This window comes from Rattus norvegicus, chromosome X (assembly GCF_021556685.1).
Source record: "Rattus norvegicus strain SHRSP/BbbUtx chromosome X, alternate assembly SHRSP_T2T, whole genome shotgun sequence".
NCBI classification, from domain to species: Eukaryota; Metazoa; Chordata; class Mammalia; order Rodentia; family Muridae; genus Rattus; species Rattus norvegicus.
In genome coordinates, this window is record NC_141554.1 from 145,397,377 (window position 1) to 145,420,354 (window position 22,978).

Sequence of the window (22,978 nt, forward strand, 5' to 3'; positions counted from 1 at the left end):
TAAAGGACTAAGTTCTTTCCACACTGGAGGCTTGTCTGGTTATAACAGGACTACTAAAAAGTGAATGGGATGTGCAAACACTTTCAGCGAACGATTTTGAACTAGGGTGTGCTAGCGTTTCTATTGGGAAAGGACAGGTTTAGAAGTCACTATGACACTGTGGCAACTTTGTTCAAAAGCCCTGTCATGTAGGCTGGTACAACTTCTTGCTTTTAACATGTCCTTGCTGCAATTTGTGAGCAGTGATCTGGACTGGAGGCAGACAGACAAATGACATGGACTGTGGCTAGAGTAAGAGACAAAGACACGGTTGGGTTGGCTTGCAGAATAATCCGGAGCAAAATGTGTCTTCAGGGAAGCAAAGCATCAGCTCCTGGGATGGCAAGGGCTATTTCTACCCCTACTGCAGTCACTGAGGGGAAGGCTATGGAGAAGAGTCTAAACCAGAGGTCAAAAGGTGAAATTGTAAGACAGAGAGACAGTGCTTAAAACAAAACAAAACAAAACAAAACAAAGCAAGCAAACAAACAAAATACCATCTCCAGTGTTAGAGAGATGGCTTAGCAGTTAAGAGCCCTGGAAGCTCTTCCAAAGGACCTGAGTTCAATTCTCAGCATAACATAGTGGCCCACAACCATTTGTTAATTTAATTCCAGGGGATCTACCACCCTCTGCTGGCCTCCACAGGTACTGCATGTATACAGTACAGAGACATACATGTAGGCAAAGGACCCATATACATTTTTCAAAAGGTTAAAAGCACAGTCTACAAAGACAGGATTCCTGGATGGGTGCAAATTCTCATGACTTCACTATTTCCTAGCTAGGTGATTAAAATCAATGCAATAGTAGTTTGTTCACTTAATATGCACAAATTATTATCATTTCAATATATCAATACTTTAAAATGTAAGGACAAACTGTGTATATGTGTTGTATTATTTTCTCTTGATAGTATGTGAAATATGGTGTGTTTTACATGCTTATAGTACATCCCAGTGAGGATTAGATATATTTCAAGTTGTCAGTAGCTCTATGTGACTAGTGACCACTACATTGGTTCATGCGTATATGGCTTGCTTAGCAGCTCTAGTTCTGTACCATGTCATAATACTGCCTGTTTTCTTATCTTCTGTTTGACTCTCAGATCTTTAGTGGATCATATTACCAGTTTCTTGTATCAAATTGCCTCCATTCACAATACTTAGGGCATCATCTCTTTCTGGCAGGATCTGACTAACTGAATGTCTTATAGGATTATTTGAAATAGCAATGAAGCATCTATGTATGATGCACTTGTAATGGTATTGGAAACTGTGTATTGTCCCATACCTAGTGGTATTTAAACATTAAAGGGTATGAAAAGGCAGCATTAGGCAGCTGGGTGGTTTGAATATGATAAAGAGATAGACACTGAATGCTCAGTGACATCATTGTCCTCCTGGATTGTGTCTCTAGGACTGTGTCCAAATAGCAATCTGAGCACATATTTTCACAGCCTTCTTGGCTCCCCTTCTGTTGCTGCTATGCAGGGCAGAGTCAGGAGAGGGGATGAGACAGCTGTCTCAAATCCTCAGCTTCTGTAACTAAAGGCTTTTACTTTGCTCTGTCACAAGAAGACCTCATGGACAGTTAGAAAACATTTCAACTACAGCCAGACATGTGCCGTAAACCATGTATGTGAGGTACTACTGATTAAGGACTGAGGACTTTTAAGCAGGAAAGCACAGGACTGAAATGCCTGCACTGCCACTCACTGGGCATGCACTCATGAGAACACCATAAATGCTTTTTGTGATTCTATAACAAGAAGGCAAGTAACCAATCTCAAAACAAGATAAAGCCCCCAAAGAACATTTGGCCATTAAGATGAGCAATGGTCATACTTAAGGGATAGTGTGAGGGTTAAGTAAAATATGCCGTTAGCACATCCTTTGGCTTAGAATCAGTGCTTAATGAAAGCTAGCTTTTATTCCTGTTTCTTTTAGATAAACTAGAGATTTATGACATCATGTGTCTCAGCTTATTGAAGTTGGGCTAAAGTAAGATTCGTTTCCTTCAAGCATTCCATAGCTCTATAGGTTAGTTGGTTAACTGTTCTTGCTGGCTGATCTCCTTGTCCAGGAGAGAGATGTTCAGAACATCCATTTCTACCTTTACTAAAAGACGGTCCTAATCTATCCATGGCATGGCTGAGTACAATGTAATTCATCATGGTCAGAGAGCCAAAGTATGCTTTGGCTCTATCTTGATCTCTGTTACTGTCTCGTGAGAAGCATGAGTTCCAGGTCCTGCTGCTCCTCAGAATAGGATGAGTGAACAGAAAAGTGGAACAGGGTAATATGATTTATCTGAAGCAGAGTCCTAGACAAGCTAGAGTAGAGTCTGACCTCTAGGGAAAGGTTACAGCAAGGACATGGTTAGAGGTCAAGATAGGCCACACTTCCCAACAGAACTCTAGTGAAACTTCTATGCTACAAAAGTTATAACTGAAGCTTTTCGAGGAAAGGGGTGTCTTCTTTTAAATCAGTAGAAGTCTAACTATACATTAGCAAATGGGAAGAGATATGTGGCCAAGTCGTATTTTCTAACTTGTAAGGTTATTTTCATCCAAAATAAAAAGACAAATCATGCTGTCTTTTATTAGTTGGGCCTTTCTGACACTTCAAATTCTGGTTCTTGGTGTTCCCTTTGGTTTGCATGTTAGGAAGCCACTAACTCTGTAGAGATTATTCTGCATAATGAGATCCTGATTTGCTAATAATGTTCTTGTTGGATACAACTGTCACAGTCTAGTGGCTTGTTTAATGAAAGACTGATTTCATGCCAAGTATGTACCTGCTATTCAGTTAACTGTGGTATTTGAGTGTGGAAAGAAGAAAAGATGAAATTTTGTACATGTGGCAAAAGCAAATCATGCTGACATGGCTGACCAGGTCTGTGTTGTTTGAAAAGGTTGTGTGACAAAGTAGCTTACAAGGAGAGAGGGCTGTGGGAATGGCAGAAGTTGATCATTCCACATGGAAGTTAAATGGAAGAATGAATACATAAATGGGCCATAAATATACAGTAGGCTATTACTCAACCTTCATACAAAGGAAAATACTGTTACTTATAACAACATTGATGAACTTAGAGAAGATTATTTTAAGTAAGCAAGGATCATGAAGAAAAGCACTGCATTATCTAATGTATCTGTGGAAGAGAAACAGACAAAAAAGATCTCATAGAAGTAGAGAGACTAAAAGAAGTTGCGAAAGGAAATAGACAATCAGGGAGTAAAAACCTTAGTTAAAAGAACTAGATTCTGTCTCACTTAGAAAGGGGGAATAAAATAGTCATAGGAGGCAGATGGAAGGAGGGAAGTTGATGGGAGAGGAGATGGGGAGGGCGATGTGGGGTTCAGGATCAGGTGTGGGGAGAAACAGGAGAGATGGCCAGATGGTCATGAGAATGAATAGAAATCTGCAACTGGTAGGGGTGGGAAGGGGGGGCATCTCAAGGATGTGCAAGAGGTCTGCGATAGGGAGGGTGCCCAAGAATCAATGGGGTAGTGACCTTAGCTGTGCCACACAACATTGGGCATATGGAAGCTGAAGAGGCCTCTGAGAGGCTCCACCCATCAGCTGACTCAGACAGATACAGACACTCACAGCCAAGCAGTGGATGGTGCTTGAAGACTCTTATGGAAGACTAGAGCAAGGATGGTGGGCCCTGAAGGGAATAGGAAGTCCACAGGAAGATTAACAAAGTCAACTACCCTGGGCCCTTGGGGATCTCCTAGTCTCAACCAGCAAAACACACACACACACACACACACACACACACATACACACACACACACACACACACACACACACACACACACACACACACACACACAGGCTGGATATATTCCGTCCACACATAAGCATGTAGCAGATGTGCAGCTTGGTCTTCATGTGGGTTCTGAACAATGGGAGCAGGGGTTATCCCAAAAGCTGTTTCCTGTACGTGGGTAATATTCTTCTAGCTAAGCTGCCTTATCTGGCCTTAGTGGGAGTGGACGCATCTAATCTGGCAGAGATTTGATGTGCCAGGCTGGTGTATACTCAGGGGGGCTTCTACCTTCTCAGACAAGAAGGGGAGGGAGTGGAGAAGGATTGTGGGAGGAAGTGGCTTGGAGGAGGGGCAATGAGCAGGATGTAAAGTGAATAACTTTAAAAATTTAAAAATAAAAAAGAACTAAATTCTGAAGATCAACTGCACATATGGGAACTATAGTAAATATACCACAAATTTCAAAATTGTTGAAAGAATTGATTTCAAGTGGTCCACCTTAGCAAGTAGTGATGGCTATGTTAACTAGATTAATTTAACCAGTTCACAATGTAAACATATATAAAGGCCAATTATATTCTATAACTATGTATAACTATTAATAGATCAATTAAAATAACATCAAACATTTGTCCACAGCCTTTGTAACTATGTATATTATGCATATCCTCAGGCTTAGACTATCTCCCACAGACTTGGCCTCATGCGTTAGTGGAGCATACTATTTGGTCTTGCTGCCCAAATCCAGGTACTGTATACTTGAATCCTATCCACTACTATTTATTCTCATTCTATAAATGCATAGAATTGCATAGAAACAGTGTGTTCTCCCAGAATACCTCAAAGCATGGAAGATAGTTTCCTCCAAGGCCAAAGACTAGCATTCCCCTATGTTCAGCTAGTGACATTCTCCTGCCATATCCTGTCAGCCTGGGTTAGACAGGCTCTGAGATGTGTTCACTCACTGGGGAAAAACAAAACAAAGAAAGAATCTCAAATCAGATGCCCTATGTGTATCTAGTTTAATTCCATGTTGAGATTCAGAGTCCCTCCCCTCTTTCCCACTTCTGTGAAACAGACCAACTGTGGGTGGGAAGGAGAAAGGAGAGGAGGGAAGGAGTTACGTGGATCCACATAGTCATCAGCGATCTGGGAGCATAACAATTCTGAACATTTTTGAAAATGCTCAAAGTTCTGCTTTCAAAACTGTAAAAACAGTATCAATTTAGTCCTTCATGTGTGAAAAGTCAACGGAAAGAACAGTCGATATAAACCAAAGAAAATGAGCATGCTTATCATAAATCCACCGAGAAATATTACAAGTATGCCTTCTTTGACTTTTTCTTTAATATTTCCGGTTCTATTACTTAAAATATGAAATGAAAATGTTTTCCATTGACTTTCCAAAGACATCTTTGTTCTTATACCAAAAAAACATCTTGCAAAAGAACATTTTCTTCAATACACTCTTTCCCAGTGGTCAACCAAGCTGCCCTACTTCAATCAGTTACATTTCTAGCCTGAACATAAGGATGTCTACAAGGCCCAGCACAATCCTCAGTACAGCACCATTTTACAGTAGCAGAGACAATTCTCAGGAGCATTTCTCAAGTCCTCTTTAAGGGTACCAGAGATAGACTTAGATGAGGTCCCAGCCAAATGGGACCAGCGTAGCATTTGGTTCATGAAAGCTTTGTGCTGTGATAAGGCCCTACCTGAGGCTTTTGGAAGTTGAGCCAGTCTTTAACTAGATATAGCACGTCAAGCCAGAAATGGCAGCAATGGGATGTCAGGTCTAGAGGTGCAGGAGAAAGAAAGGACTACAAGCCCGAAACCAAACTAAATCAAGATACATATGATACTGAACACAGAATAAGATCAGTCTGGAGGGGAAGTAGGAAGTAACCTGGGAAGTCTTGACATTGGTTTGTACATTTCCTCATGTATAAACATCAATAATATTAGTAAGCATCTATTAAATACCAAGAACTGCATGTGATTTTATTAGTTGATGCTCATATGTTTACCTTCTGTGGAAATTTTATACCAAAGTAACACACACTGAATATATACCCTAGCTCAGTAACTTTAATCAAATGTGTATATTCGTTCTGTGGACCAGTTTCCTATCTGTAATGTGATAGAATAAATCAAACCTATGTGACAGGCTTGCAGGGAGAATGAAAAGAAAAGCTTCTAAAGTACTTGACTGATGCATGGTAAGAAGTTAATGTGAAGGCCTTTCCTATTTCCAGTCCCAAGGCTGAACATCAAGTTGAGGGTAGAACTGAGACTGAGCCAAGGAATTTGTTAGGCTTGTATGGAAAATTGTTTTCAAATAAAATGAATGACATACAAATAACATTAACAATATTTTTTTAACCAGCAAGAAAAATATATTAATGATTATTTTTACTTAGGCACATCTTTGGCTCCTCTTGCTTTTTTACCACAACTAAATTTTAAGTAAAATCACACTGAAATACTAATGAAGAAAATTGGAATAGAAACTGAATACTCAATCCAAGGAATGCAAGTTTCCCAACTTCTCCAACCATAAGGGTCAATGTAATTTTCATTGTTTACCCTTAAACCAGGTCTCTGTTTTGAAGTGGTGAAGGAAAAAAAAAGGAGCCAATAGTCAAAGTTTAAAAATGTCTTAGTGCAGCTCTTCTCAACTTTCCTGAGTGTGCAACCCTTTAATACCATTCCTTATGTTTTGGTGACCCCCAACCACAAAATTATGTTCATTGCTACTTCATAACTGTAACTTTGCTACTCTTATGAAGTGTAATGCACACATCGGAAATGTAGGATATCTGTGATCCCTGAGAAGGGGTTGTTTGACACTTGCCCCAAAGGGGACACAATCCCCAGGTTGAGAACCACTGAGTTAGTGGGAAACATGCATATTTATTATTGAGGATGAAAACTTTCACTGTAATAAGTCTAAAGCAAATTTCTCATACTAGACTTTATCTGAGGGTCATTGAATTTGAATATATGTACTTGGAGTCAAAAGCAGAGTCTTTTTCAAAAATTTTATCTTGTACACAACCTATTCTATTCATATTAAATTTTATATGCAGTACTTGTTCACTGTGATCTGGAGCCTATAACAAATCTTAGGACTCTGATCCATACACAAGATGAAAATAATAATTCTTCCTGTAAAGGTGGATTCTGTGCCAATTAAGTGATATTTTTAACATTTGATATAATACTTGGTACATCCTAATTTCCTCAATAAACAGAAGTTTATTTTTCTATGTCCCCCTCTCCTGTCCTCTTATTGATTTCCCACTGCTTTCTGCCTCTTTGTTTATTGTATTTGGAAACATTGCTTCAATATTCGTTCTCAGTATAATTTTAACAGCTATATAGCACTTATTGCATGGGAGACATTGACCTAAACATTATACTTTCTCTTTGATACATTTTAGCCAATTATGTGGGAGTACATAACAAATCATGTGGAGTACATAACAAAAAGCTTCACTGACTGACAAGAAACCAACAAACAGGTGGCATCAACCAAGTTTTAGGTCTTATTGGGTATGTTTTCTTAATAGGTAATTGAGCTTCATCTCTTATTAAGTTCTTTTATCTTTCATTATTAAAAATAGTTTTGAGATTATGATAGCCTTAAATCATTCCCCCCATTTTACCAGTCCTTATTTTCTTTCAAATTCATGGTTTCTTTTTACTAATTGTTTCTCTCTGTCTCTGTCTCTGTCTCTGTGTCTCTGTCTCTCTCTGTCTCTGTCTCTCTCTGTCTCTCTCTCTTCCTAAATATAGCCCACTCAATCTGTATAATGTTCTTGTATATTTTCAGAGCTGACTGTTAAGTATTAGATAACTAATTAGAGTATTGTTCCGTAGGGAAGACAATTTCTCCCAGTCTCAGCATTCCTTAGTTGCTCAGAATTCTTGGTGTAGGCTTGAGGCTTCTGAGATTTCCCCTGACCACTTCAGTGTCATCTTTGCTAAACATAGAACCTAAGCCCAAAAGGGAAATAAAGCTTAGTAAATGAAACTCCAATTCACATCTGAGTCTAATAGATACAATTTCTCATTTCTCTAATTTATGCCTTTATTTCTAAACTGCTAGACCCAAACAAAGGCATTATTTTAATAGAGGCTTATATCTTCCTCAGTGTCAGGGAATTTTATAAAATTTATATGAGCTGTGATTTCATGTATGTATTTTTGGAAGTGGCTGTTGAAATAGTTCAGTACATTCTTAGAGGCGTCTGAACTCCCATGGCATCTGAAACTGCTTCTGCAGAAGATCCAAAGAGAAGAATCACATGTAATTCAGTCCAGCTCACTGAAGTTGGACCACTATTTGAGGTAGTGTCTTTATGGGCTAGAGTTTAGAATTAAATGTTTGAGAAAGTATAGCAATTACAAGTAGACCAAGACAGTATGTGGAAGATATTTATATTGGGGGACTCTGAGATCCTGATGCTGCTGTGAATCTCAAAAATGACGAAACCGTAAGTGGCAGCTGAAGCTGTAGAGGCGAAGGGTATTCAACACAGGAAAGAGACTAGAGAGATGGAGACAGATACCTATGGCTGCCGATTTTCAAAGATAGGCAAATGAATACAAACAGAAGCATATGGTATGTCTCTGGCAATTTTATGGACTTTTTAAATCTTTCCCAAGGTATTTTATCTCACAGTTTTACAGAAGAGGAAACTGGAGCACAGACAAGTTAAGTAGTTCGCCATAACTAGCAGATAGCATACATTTGATTGAAATGCAGGCAACACTGACTTTCAAGGCCTACTGCTTTAAATACTGAACTGATTTATTCAGATATCCCCCAGAGCATATCATTTTTGGCGCTCTCTCTCTCTCTCTCTCTCTCTCTCTCTCTCTCTCTCTCTCTCTCTCTCTGTGTGTGTGTGTGTGTGTGTGTGTGTGTGTGTGTGTTTCTAGCTTTCTGATGAACCTTAACATATCTTTTGAGATCCCTCTGGACCTAGTACACTATTTTGTGTATTATTAAACAAGTACTTATAGAGCAACTGACAAGTCCAAATATTGTATTCCATCCTTTAGATTGCCTTTTTATATTTATTGATTTTGTTCTTTGAGGTGTCTAACTGTTTGACTACCATGTGGGAATAGGTAGGAGGAGGAGGAAGAAAAATGAAGAAGAGGAAGAAGAGAAATAGACTAGGAGCAGGGAAAGAGGAAGAAATGGCGGAAGAAGAGTGGGAGTAAAAAAGGAAGACTGTTAGCAAGTTTGAGCTACTTTTCACTAAATCTAGCAATCTCCCAGAGGTAAAAGTAGTACACATTGAGTATGAATATAGTGTTATTGAGAGGTGATTTGGTTGTGAGGTTGCTGACTTTATAAATTGACTGATCCACTGATGAGTTCCTAGCAACAATTTAGGAGGCGGGAACTAGCTGGAGACCGTTGGTCACTAACTATATGCTTCTGATATACTGGATGTATGTTAGTTCTGACTTTTCTCTCTTTCATCTTGGCTTTTACAGGGTAAGCATCTTTCCTCTTCTATGTCTTTCTGCCACAATAATCCGCCTTACCACAAGTTCAGAAGCAAGAAGTTATGCAGCCCTGAACTAAAGCTGTGAGTAAAAAAAAACTCCTTGTTTTTTTACATTGATATTTTTCATCAGTTTATCACAGACACAAACAGGGAATAACACAGCTGTCCTGAGGTCTTTCCTAAGGATACAACCTTCCCCTTGGATGCTTACACCCTTCTAAATGCCCCAGTGTGCACTGGCACGTTTGGTACCGTAATGTTCCAAAGAAACTGTCTCATCTCTTTCTCTCAGGTGTTGTGACTATAATATAATGCTCTAGACAGCAGTAGTGACTTTCTTTTAGAGTGGTTTCAAGAAATGTCTGTGATTTGCAACCCTGTATTAGTTTGATGAAAGCAAGTCAAAAACTTTGTGATAGTAATTCAGGCTCCTTCTTAGCCAAGACTTAGGGTTCATCTTGAAGGTGCCATCTTGAAGACTGACAATCTATGTTGGACCGGGAGTAGTAAAAGCGACAGAAAGTGCCCAAATCTTCTGAACTTACCTTTTTAATTGATTTAGTGTTTGATTGCTGCACTTTGGGTTGTATTGAAATGTTCCCAAAGAGCTTTTATTTAAAAAATATTTTTTGTTTTATGAGCATGATTTTATTCTGGGTTGTGTTTGTTTTGTGGTTGTGGTTGTGTATGTGTGTGTGTCTATGTGTATGTGTGAATGCTTTGTATATGTGTTCATGTGGGTTGTATGTCTTTTGTACATATGTGTGTTTGTGCTGTGTGTGACTGCACATGTCTGCAGTGTATGGGTATGTGGTGTTTGGGTATGTGGGTATGTGCATATGCATGCATGTGTGTATATGTGTGTGTGTCACTGACTTACACTTTTGATCACATTTTTATATATTAAAATATGTAGGGAAATATGGGCAGGAAAAGAACTTCAGTCCAAGAAAAATTTCAGGCTTTTTTGGTACAGGCCAATTTATTAGTCAATGTGAATAAGAAGGAAACAATAAGATTGTATCTTTTATCTTGTCTGATTTTCCATTAACATTAGACAGGAAGACGTTATCAAATGGCAGTCAAAAGTATGGCTTTGAATTAAAAGGTAAATATTTGATCTTGATTCTGCTATTTACCAGCATTGTGACCTTCGGAAAGTTACTTAATCCTTAATCTTGATAAGCCTCTGTTCCCTTATCTGTAAAATGGGGACACAATTCCTTCCTCGCTCTGCTTTAGGAGAGATTTAGTGAATGAATTCGATCTACACGAAAGATGTTCAGTACATAACACGTTGAGTTTGGCAGGCCCCATCTTCATGCTAGATATGCTGCAAACCCTTCCTTGTCCTCCTTTGTGTTTCGAAGATCTGACTAGGTTGGATTACAGCAGTAGGTCCTTTATTGCCCCATAGTTTTTATTTGGATTTGGCCTGAATCGATGCTATCAACACATTGAGGGGAGGAGGGAAGGAAAAGTTTAGAATATTTGTTCCTCTGCAACCTGCTCTACTGGAGAGCATTTTTATCAATAACAGTGTTCCCCTACCCAGCTGTCAGCTGCCCTGGGCCTTTTTCTTTGTTTCTAACTCTCCTCATCTCTGGGTGGTTTTTCCTTTCAGGCTTGATCACTGCACCAATCAGTGGGTTTATTCTCTTCAAATACTCCTTTTGAGTTTTCTGTTTTCTTGCCCGAGTTTATGTGTATACATAAATACAAAAAGAATTGTGTTTATTTTTTTATTATTTTATTTTTAAAATAAATCATTTCCCCCTTCCTTTTCCTCCCTCCTTTATTTTATTTTATTTTTCTGTTTCTCTCTGGGTAAGTGACCCTGAGAGCACTTTTTTTTTCTGAGAGCACTTTTTTATTGGCTATTTTCTATTTACATTTCAAATGTTCCCATTCCCAGTTTCCCAGCTATAAGCCCCCTATCCCATCCTCCTCCCCTTCTTCTATGAGGGTGTCCCCCTCCTTGACCACCCCGTTTCTAACCACCCCTGACATTCCCCTACCAGTACTGGGGGGTCCAGCCTTGGCAGGATCAAGGGCTTCTCCTACCATTGGTGCCCAACAAGTCGATCCTCTGCTACATATGCAGCTGGAGTCATGCGTCTGTCCATGTGTACTCTTTGGGTGGTGGTTTAGTCCCTGGGAGCTCTGGTTGGTTGGTATTGTTGTTCTTATGGGGTTGCAAGCCCTTCGGCTCCTTCAATCCTTTCTCTAATTCCTCCAGTGGGGACCCCGTTCTCAGTTCAATGATTGGCTGCTAGCATTCGCCTCTGTATTTGACAGCTCTATCAGGCTCCTGTAAGCTTGCATTTCTTGGCTTCATCAATATAATCTAGTTTTGGTGACTGTATATAAATGGACTTTATACCCAGGTAGGGCAGGTTCTGAATCCTTTCCTCCCTTAAAACTCTCCCATGTACCTCCTCTTGCTCTCTTTCAAATGACCTCTTCTTTTAATATATATCCCCAAAACACATACATCCAGCCCACTCAGTCCGTAGACTGTTCATTGTATGTATATATTTTCAGGGCTGTTTGGTATTGGAAAACCAGTGTGCTGCTCTTCCATAAAGAAGCCTATTTCTCCTGCTCTCAGTAGTTTTTAGTTGCCTATAGCTCTTTGTCTAGGGCTGAAGCCTCCTGAGGGCTTTTAGCTTGTCCGTGTTAGCATGTCTATTGTTGTTCTACTTATTAACTCATGCTTGGGTACTCATGTTGATGAGAATTTTTTGGATGTGGTTTAAGACATCACTAAGAGCAAATTCCCTGATCCTGTGGCTCTCACAATCTTTCTGCTCCTTCTTCCATGAGTCCTGAACCTTAAGTGTGGGAGTTGTGTTGTAGATGTATCAGTTGGGACTGGGCTTCACTCTGTATTTTGATTGGTAGTGAATTTCTGGAATGGTATTTGTTGCAAAAAGAATCTCTGCCAATGCAGGGGTGAGAATGACAGTTGTTTTAAGTACAATTATATGCAATATATTTACAGATGCTGATGATTCAATAAAGTGGCAGTTGCAGGCTCTCCTTCAAGTTCCACGGCTTCACTAACTCTGGGGAGATGGCTACTCCTCCTGTACCAGGCACACTTTGATTACACATCCTGTAGTAACTGCATAAACCAGGAAAGTAAAAATGAGAGTGTGATGAGGGTAGGGGGTTGGGTAACAATGGAAGGGGGAATGGTACAGGTGATCTGATTGGGGGGGGATGGAAATATGAAGGCTCTAATTAACAGGGGGAGGTACAGAAGGAGGACATCCTTATAATAATAAGGCTTTCTGAAAAATAATAATAAATCATATTGTTAACTATTTAACTAAAATAGCCCTATAAATACAGGCGGTTCTCTATATAAACACATGTACATACTTTAAATGAAATTGTCCCATTTGGGCTGACATTGTTCCCTCTAAGAGCCAAAGACCATATAACAAAAGTTTAACACCAAGTACGAGGAGCCTTCTTCTGAGTTGTTGGCCAAGGCTGTTGAAGAGACTCCCTAAACATTACAGTCCATTGCTATTGCCCTTGGTTGGTCCCAAAAGTGGAAGTACATCCCTATTGATGTATTCATGGTAAAACTGAATGAGCTTGGAGGTCAACTTAAATTACAATGAGTATAGTGAAACATAGTTTAGGAATGAAAAATGTAGGAAAAAGATGCTTTAGGTTGGAATTTTGTCTCAATTACCTAGTAACTATGTGATTCTGTAAAATAAGAATGATTGCACCTACTCAGAAGGTTGGAATGAGCACTCGATGAATGAACTCATGTAAAGCACTCAGAAGAGTTTCAAACACCTAATAAACAGAGTGTGATTCCTGACTGAAATGTAGTTTTCCTTCTAGTTCTGATGTGGTTATGTCCTAATGAACCTGGTATAAATTGAAAATATTGTAGGGGAAATATAGAAAGCCAAGACCTTCTAGAATTGGAAGCATGTGGGCTAGGACCACTCTGGAGACGATTGTGGGCTCTGGATAAGGATGAAGTCCTTCTGTGTTCATAAGCCCTTGAATCAGTGTGTCTTCTGTGGACATAGTGCCATAGCTGTGAGGTTTGGATAGTTATGCAATGACTACATTAAACTTTGAAGAAGAGGGCCCTAGAATCTTTGTAGGTGACTCTTTGGTCTAGGATTCATATTTTATTTTTACTTTGCATTGAGTACTAGGCTCTTAGATGTCCTGACATATGGGGGAATAGCCCTTAAAAAAATTAGTGTGTCTGCAAAGGGATTTTGTAGCACAGGGTACTAGAGAACAGCACTTATAAAAACAACACAGAGATGATATGATGACCCACTTTGGTGTAGTTGGAATGGAAACAAGTCAGCTAAGAACATCTGGCCTTGAGAAAGGACCTTTGCTGAGGTTTCTAGGTAAAGTGGATACGTATATATCTTGTTCTACAGCTTCCCATAAGTCATATAGGTATTGTCTCTTTTATTTTGTAAACAAAATAAACAAAATAACTGATGCTTATAAGGATAGCTCCAGACAGTAGAGGAGCATAGAGTCTAAGACAAATTCTTCTGACTTTTAGTGGAAATTTCTTTGGATAACAAAACACTGCTCAATTAGAGTAAATTATCTTTCCGAGATATGGCTTTTTGTTTGGTAGAGAAACACTTGTACAGCATGTGCCAAGGGGGAGAAAAAGCATTGTAAGTCAAGAACTCAATAGCTGGAAACAGTTTGATTGTACTTTGCAAAACATAGTGATGAAACTTTTTATGAGTGAGTCATGGAGAATCAGTTTATCTTCCCTCTCTCTTATGCACACACGAGCATAATAGTTACTGTGATCACCACATACAAGCACAATTCCAAAGACCAATAGCAGTATGGCACATTTGGCTAATATTTTGGAGACATGAGGGTAGGGAATGGCAGAATCGAGTCTAAGAACACAATAATAAGATGTTGGGCAAGCTTATATTTCTAAAATTTGACATGATTAAGGTGATATTGCTGGCCTCTACAAGATGTTTGTAGGTTGGATTCAAAAATGACAGAGTCTGCAGATTGGCAGGAAATCATATCCCCTTCTAGGCTTTCTTGGCCCTTGACTTTCATATGAGAATATAGTCGGATTGATCATCTAGAACTTACAGAGAACCTTGTTGAGTATAGTCAAACAATTCCCTATACATAGTTGTCAGACTTAAGACATTTGGAAATATTTTGCCATTTTCATAACAATATTAAATTCATGAATTAAACTGTAATTTTTAGATTCATTCATTCAACAAATATGAATTGCGCCTTATGGGTGGTAGCCAATTATCCACCTTCCAATATGAATGATTGCTGAGTTGTATACAAGAAACGGATGCAAAAAAATGTGTTCTGGACTTTCCCTGTTTGTCTAAAAGCAGGACAGACAGTTGCAAATATAAAAAGTCATCCATCCCCCTATTCTATCAGGAAGAAAAGGTTAAAGACAAACTATGGATGCCAAGGATGACTTTGGACTCTTATCAGCCTGGCAGTAGGTACCATTTAGTTGACTTCCCCCAAGTTTCCACCATAAGGACTCAAAGTTTGTTTCCTTATCTTGAAATGTCCCTAAAAATTCATTAATTTTTCTTGAGGATCTTATATAGAACTAGAATTCAAGCCTATTTTCTTGAGAATTATTCATTTCCTAGGTGTTACCCGTGCACACATGACATTTGCTTGTTAGTACACTTCTGTTTTCAGGGTTTTGTTTTGTTTTGTTTTTACTAATCTCCTGTGAACAGTACTATTCAATTTTTTTTGATTTTTTTATTGGATATTTTTTATTTACATTTCAAATGTTATCACCTTTTCCACACCCAAACACCCACCCCTTTCTGCCCCCCAGCCCTGACATTCTCTTACATTGGGGGTCCAGCCTTGGCAGGACCAAGGGCTTCTCCTCCCATTGGTGCCCAACAAGGCCATCCTCTGCTACAAATGCAGCTGGAGCCATGGGTCTGTCCATGTGTAGTCTTTAGATGGTGGTTGGTTGGTTGGTACTGTTCTTCTTATGGGCTTGCAAACCCCTTCACCTCCTTCAATCCTTTCTCTAATGTCTCCAGTGGGGACCTGGTTCTCAGTCCAAAGGTTGGCTGCGAGCATTGACCTCTGTATTTGTCACGATCTGTCAGAGCCTCTCAGGAGATAGTACATTGTTCTTCTGCTATTGTTTATTATATACACCATGTAATTTGTTAATGACTAGGAATCTGATAGTGATAAAACATACTAAAAGTCTCATTCATAGCTGAAGGGGTCTGCAACACCACATGAATAACGACAATATCAACCAACCAGACACCACCCCCATGCAGAGCTCCCAGGGACTAAACCAACAACCAAAGAGTACACATGGAGGGACCCATGGCTCCAGCTGCATATATAGCAGAGGATGGCATTGTCTGGCATCTATGGGAAGGGAGGCCCTTGGTCCTGTGAAGGCTCAATGTCCCAGTGGAGGGGAATGACAAGGTGGAGAGGTGGGAGTGGGTAGGTGGGGGAGCAAGTCATAGAAGCAAGGGAAGAAGGGATGAGACAGGAGGTTTGTGGATAGGAAAGGGGATAATATTTGAAATGTAAATAAATAAAATATTCAATAAAAAAGCAAAGCAAAACAAAACAAAAGAATCTCCTTTAAAGAACATAGGTACTAAATAGAGAAAAAAGAACAAACCATCTTTTGTTCCCCACTCTTATTTGAAAGCTTTGGCTATTGTGTCATGTCAACCCCTTTCAGTTAGACATTTAGATATTACATTTTTTAGAGAATATAGATAAAAAGAATATTTGCTGAGTCTCCTTTGAACCAGGAACTTTTCCAGACCCTTTATACTACTTAGCTCTTCCTCATATTGAACATACTCAGAAAGCTTTATCCATTTGCAATCCTTTAGATAAGGCAATGGAAGACCAGAGAGGGCAAGCAAATTGCCCAAAGCCAGGCAGCACCAAAAACGTTAAGAATGACCTTCATTTCTAGATTTTATTTTATAGCACAGTCTTTTTATTAGAAATACTTCCTGAAATATTTTAAAGTAATTACTGACTCCATATCATAATAGCTTAGAGAATAAATGATCCTGACAGAAGTTCTTAAATCTCTATTGTAAGTTCAGAATTTAGTTCATTACAGTAAATTATACTTTACCTAAAATTCAATCATTGTATTTTGCCCCCCAAATCTTATCACAGGTACACCTTTTAATGATACCTTATCATCCTCTGTTTTTCACTATTTGGTTAAAACTTGAAGAAATGTTGACAGTATTCTCAAAGGGAACAAAGACATTAAAAAAATAGGAATAGAAAGTGGGAAATCACTTTCATGAAGAGAAATCATGTTATTTCTTGTAGGAATAGAACACTGTTTTGTTGTTTAGTTTTGTGATTAGCCATCAAGCAGTGCTCCCCTGCTGTAAAAATAATCTTCAGGAGTAATGTAAGTTTAGCTGTTTCTAACTTTGTTATTCTAAGTATGATTGACATAAACATTTATTAGCTTGTTATACGCTGAATAAATAAGCATACTGTAGAAAGACTGTGAATATGTTAATTTTGATTTTATTTTTCCATTCATGCTGTCTTTTGCCTCCTTATCGGTTCAAAAACCAGCTTGAAAAGCTCAACAGTGTCCACTTGTGGACAAATAAATGTATAGCAATGGGATGACAAAAAAATCCTCTTGAAATGTTGATCTCTGCTACAGACTACTGTATATGCTGTTAAAACAACATCTTCTGATAGTGCAAATAGTGTTCAGCTTTTGTAATATGTTAGAGAATAAGTTTTGGCACAAAATGTCCTTTTAATACTTGCTTAGTGAACAAAATTCTAATTCCGTGTATAATTCAAGTGACTTATTTTTTGCTCTCTTAAAACTTGATTTTCATTGCTTGAGTATTATTGAAAGCCAGAGGTGTCTCCATTTTGAAAAGCGCACTTGATCATTAGTACTTCCTTGGAATTCACGTAGGTATACATACTTTAATGAGAATGGGGGCAAATACAGAATTTATCTCCAGGGCTGTTACTTTCAAACATTAGCATGCTTCAGAATGATTGTGATCATAATGGAGGCATAGAAGTCAACGATCCTCTTCCACCACCACTAGGATCACCTTCTGTACACTAAAGCTTTTTTCTGCACACACTGGGCTGCTCCTCACTAACAAGTCATGGCTAACAGTTCTGGAGGAATTTCTTTCAGTCACAGACTTCATCAAGAGCCATATCACATTCTCAGGATTGGAATTCTGGGTTGATACACTATTTAAAACCTTTAAAAATTAACAATCAGTGTGTGCATGTGTGTGCATGTATGTGTATATGTGAATACCCTTGCATGTATGCGTGTGTGTACATGCCTGTGAGGTGTGTGTGTGTGTGTGTGTGTGTGTGTGTTTGTCTGTGTATGCATACACACATGCATGATATAACTCATGTATGGATTTTAAATGACAACTATCTGATATTGATTCTTTGCCTTCACCTTTTGCAAATATTCTCTTTTATCAATGTTGTGATATGACACACTCCAGGCTAGTTGACTTGGGATTTGAGTATCCCACTAATTTACCTGTCTCTTCCTCCCACAATGCCCCAGGAATTCTGGGATTAAAGATGGGCACCTTTGCAGCAGGGTTTTTACTTAGATTCCCAGGCTCAAACTTGGGTTGCTAGCTTTGCATGGCTAGTACCTTAACCCCCTAATATATTTCCCCAGACTACTCAAAAATCTGGAATCCTGGTCTCATTTCAACATTATGATTCTGCAGAAGTGCCCATTCCTTAAGAGATAACACAGAGACTTCTCCACAACTTGAAAACCAGAAGTCAAGTATTTACAGTCATCATGAGCAACAATGTGAGAGGAGTATTGAGAATCCCTCAAGCATCACAGACTGAGCTATGGAACTAGTCATATAGTACAGTGTCACTTATGTAAGAAGTGTACAAGAATGCATTGCTCAATATATACTATCAACCACAGAATTTCAAGAAATTGTTCCCCATTTTATTTCGCTATAACTACACTAACATTTTTTCTTCATCCTCTTATAACCATTTTAGGGGTGGCTCTTATGAATATCTGATAAAGGATGAAGAGGTCATGATTAAGATTTGTAAGATAAACTCAAAATATTATAGGACAAATCATTGAAAGATGGCCTTATAAATAGATTATATACATGTACCTAATCATCCATCCCATATTTAGAACAAAACAGCTAAAGACTAAAATGTATGTGGATGTTGCAACAAGGGCAAGTCATTGTCTCAACAGCCTGAAGGGGAAATTAGAGAAGGTCAAGTTCACAAGATTAAGATGGGGATCGAATGGGTGGGATCTTCAGAGCAAATATGAAATGTGAATACTCTCTTTTGTCACATATTATAAATCAGCAGAAAATATAAACTTTAAAAGCAACACTGAATGATCAAATACAAATACAAAGAATAATTTGTTCAAGTGATAATAGTATGTTTTTGTCATTGACTGTCCCTCTGTCAGTCAGTTTGAGGACTGTGTATTCATAGACCTCAAACCCTAGTCCACTTGTTAAAGTTAATCCTTCCACCTCTACTGTTAAACCCATCAGGGCCTACCCACTGCTGCTTTGTGCATAATGTATATATTTTTTTCATTTATTCATTTACTTATTTTACATAATAATCACAGCCCCTTCTCTCCTTCCAGTTTTCCCCTCATATAACCCCTTCCCCCATCTGAGAAAGAGGAAGTCCCCTGGGTATACTTCCCTCCACCCTGGCATATCAAGTCACTGAAGGACCAGGCACATTCTCACCCACAGAAGCCAGACAAGGCAGCCCAGTGAGGAAAACAGGATCCAAAGTCAGGCAACATAATCAGGAATAGCCCCCCTCCAGTTGTTGGGGGACCCACATGAAGACCAAGCTGTACATTTGCTTCTTATGTGCAGGGGCCTATGACCAGCCCATGCTTGCTCTTTGGTTGGTGCTTCAGTCTGTAGGAACCTCTAAGTATAAAGGTTATGTGGACTCTGTTGGTTTTCTTGTACCGTCCCTATCCCCTCTGGGTCTCTCAATTCTTTTGAAACGTCCACCTCCTATAGCCAGGCAGGACTCCCAGTGGAGGAATAAGAATACCAATATGCCATAGAACCTTTGACCAAAAATTTGTTCTGTCTACAAGAAGTGCACGGACAAATTGGAAATGTTGGTAATCATTGGCTTCCATAATTCTCTATTTAGGTAGTTAAGACCCAATTGTTAGACCCACTATGGACACAGATAGGAAATGTTTTCAGAGGTACAATCTGGTATCATCACCAGGCTGGTGCCTTCAGCAGCCACCTATCCTAAGGGAATTATGGCATGTTCCATATTTATAAACTGTACTTTACTATGAAAAGAGCCATGTGTTCCACTGTGATGTTATGTATAATTCTGGGCTAATAAATCAAATGTGAATGAGGCCCCATTCTTTATAATCAAATTGTCATAAAAAAGCAAGTAGGTTTCTCTTAAACAGATGATACCAAATCAGGAATTAAGAAGTGGCCCTGAACTCTTCTACAAGACTCCCAAGCTCCTTCTAATATTCGTCTGTGAGTTTCTGCATCTGTTTCGGTCAGCTGTGTTGCAGAACCTCTCAGAGGACAGTTATGCTAGGCTCCTGTCTACAAGCATAAATATAGTATCATTAGTAGTGTCAGGAATTGGTTCTTGCCCATGGAATGGGTCTCAAGTTGGGCCAGTTATTGGTCAGTCACTCCCTCTGTCTCTGCATTTGTATTTATATTTTTGCAAATACATATGAATATATAATAACAGTAATAATAATAATTAATAACAATAATAATAGAAGAAAAAGACTATAAATTTGCCTAAGTAAGGGGGACTATGGAAGGGCATGAAAGGAAGAGTGGAAGGAAGGAAAATGATATAGTTATATTTTAATTAAAACATATATTCAGGGGCTGGAGAGATGGCTCAGTGGTTGAAAGCAGTGACTGCTCATACAGCAGACCTAAGTTCAATTCCCAACATACATATTGTGGCTTATAACACTTCTTTTGGCCTCAGTGGGCACTAGGCACACACACAGTACACAATGCAAGCAGGCAAAATGATCATAAAATAAAACATATTTTTAAACTAACAACTAATATATATGCTTGTGTGTGTGTGTGTGTGTGTGTGTGTGTGTGTGTGTGTGTGTGTTTCTAAATGTGATCTGCTCAGTCCGTATAATGTTACTTGCAAGTATTTTCTTTTTTACCACTGATTATACTGTATTGGATAACTGATTGGTATGATGTTCACTGAGGAAGACTATTTGTCCTGTTCCTAGCAATCCTCAGTTGGCTCAGTAGTATTTGTGCATGGTTGAGGCCTTGTGGGCTTTGCTTAACCATACACCCACACAGACACACACAGAGGACATGGTCACACCAAGGCATGTATGGTGGTTTGAAAATGCTTGGCCCAGGGAATGGCACTATTAGGAGGTGTGGCCTTTTTGTAGTAGGTGTGGCCTTATTGCAGGAAGCTTGTCACTGTGGGGCTGGGCTTTGAGACTATCCTCCTAGCTATCTAGAAGACAGTTGCTCCTTGTTGCCTTCGACTTATGATGCAGAACTCTCAGCTCCTTCTCCAACACCTTGCTTGTCTGGAAGTTTCCATGCTTCCCACCATGATGATAATAGACTAAACCTCTGAAACAGTTTCCTGATTGCTGTGGTCATGGTGTCTCTTCACAGCAATACCATCCTAAGACAACATGTAAGTATTGATCAGAAGACAACTTTCAGGGTTGGTTCTCTCCTTTCACCATATAATATCCAGGAACCAAATTTAGGTCCTAAGACTTGACCTGATGCGCTATAACTTTGGCCTCAATGTAGTAGATTTTTTTTCAAAGTATTCTTTTTCTTCTTTAGTTTCCCAATGTGAGGGAGAACTTAACTGCATTTGACTTTCTGACCAAGGTTATTTAAATTAATATCCTCATGGTTAGTTGCTGTTACAACTAAAGAATAACTCCGTTCATGTGTCTGACTATTATTTTACTATGTACACACAATACGCTTTCTCTCTTTATCCATAATTTGATTTCATGACTTGATTATTGTAAATAGTGATGGAGTGAATATGTGGGAGCAATTATCTCTTAAACAATACCAATTCATTTTTTTCAACTTCTATCCAAACATGGAATAGTTTTTGCTTTTCAAATAAACAAGAACTAAAACCCCTCATACTATTTTATATATGGCTGTACTAATCTGCCCAGAAAATCCTTTTCCCTCACCTTTTCACCAATACCTATTGTTATTTGTATTTCTTAATTTTGTTTTGAAACAGGTCTCACTCTGCAGCCTTAGTTGCTATCAAACTCACTGTGTAGACAGTCTGGCTTTGAACTCAAAGAGATCCACATTCTAGGACTAAAAGCAATGTGTCAGCACACCTGGCATTATCTTTTGTATTTTTTCAAAGAATTATTTATTTTATGCATATGAGTACACTGCAGCTGTCTTCAGACACACCAGAAGAGGATATTGAATCCCATTACAGATGTTTGTGAGCCACCATGTGGTTACTGAGGACTGATCTCAGGACCTCTAAACTGCTGAGCCATCTCTCTAGCTCATATCTTTTGTACTTTTGATAATAGTTATATTTCCTGTACCGAGGCAATTTGACATTATGGTACTAATTTATACTTTTTAGCAATTAGTAGCATTGTCTTCCATATACTTCTTTCCTATCTATATGTCTGTTCATTTTGCTGATTATTTTCTTTTTGTTGCAAAAGGTTTTCAGGTTGATGTAAACTCTAATGTCCATTTGGTTTTATTGCCTGGTTTTTGGAGTATTGATAAAAATTGCTGCTCTATCCAATGGATAGATCTCCTTTCTTTGAGCAGTGTATTTATTTCAGATTTTCCATTTAAGAGTTACTCATTTTTTTCTTTTTAAAAAATTTTATTGAATAATTTTTTAAATTTGCATTTCAAAAGTTATTTCCTTTCCTGATTTCCAGGATATAAGCCCCCTATCCCATATTTCTCCCCTTCTTCTATAAGAGTGTTCTCGTCCTCATCCACCCCCTCCAACCCCCCCGACATTCCCCTATACTGGGGGTCCAACTTTGGCAGGAACAAGGGCTTCTCCTTCCATTGGTGCCCAACAAGGTCTTCCTCTGCTACACATGCAGTTAGAGCCCTGGGTCTGTCCATGTGTACTCTTTGGGTAGTGGTTTAGACCCTGGGAACTCTGGTTGGTTGGCATTGTTGTTCTTATGGGATTGCAAGCCCCTTCAGCTCTTTCAATCCTTTCTCTAATTCCTCCAACAGGGGTCACATTCTCAGTTCAGTGGTTTGCTGCTAGCATTCGCCTCTGTATTTGACATACTCTGGCTGTGTCTCTCAGGAGACAGCTATATCTGGTTCCTGTCAGCATGCACTTCTTAACTTCATCAATCTTATCTAGTCTAGGTGGCTGTGTATATATATATGGCACATGTTGAGCAGGCTCTGAATGGCCATTCTTTCAGTCTCTGCTCCAAACTTTGCCTCCATAGCCCCTCCTATGAATATTTTTGTTCCCCCTTTTAAGAA

General features: G+C 38.9%; 1 protein-coding gene across 2 annotated transcripts in view; it reads left to right on the plus strand.

Annotated features, from left to right (window-relative positions):
* The window catches only part of Magea13 (MAGE family member A13), a 561,998-nt gene that overhangs the window by 70,071 nt on the left and 468,949 nt on the right, over positions 1-22,978 (plus strand). For both annotated transcript variants that reach the window (XM_087599680.1, XM_087599679.1), the window contains exon 2: positions 9,334-9,428. The gene's annotated coding sequence lies outside the window, so the exon portion shown is untranslated. The remainder of the gene's footprint in view (positions 1-9,333; positions 9,429-22,978) is intronic.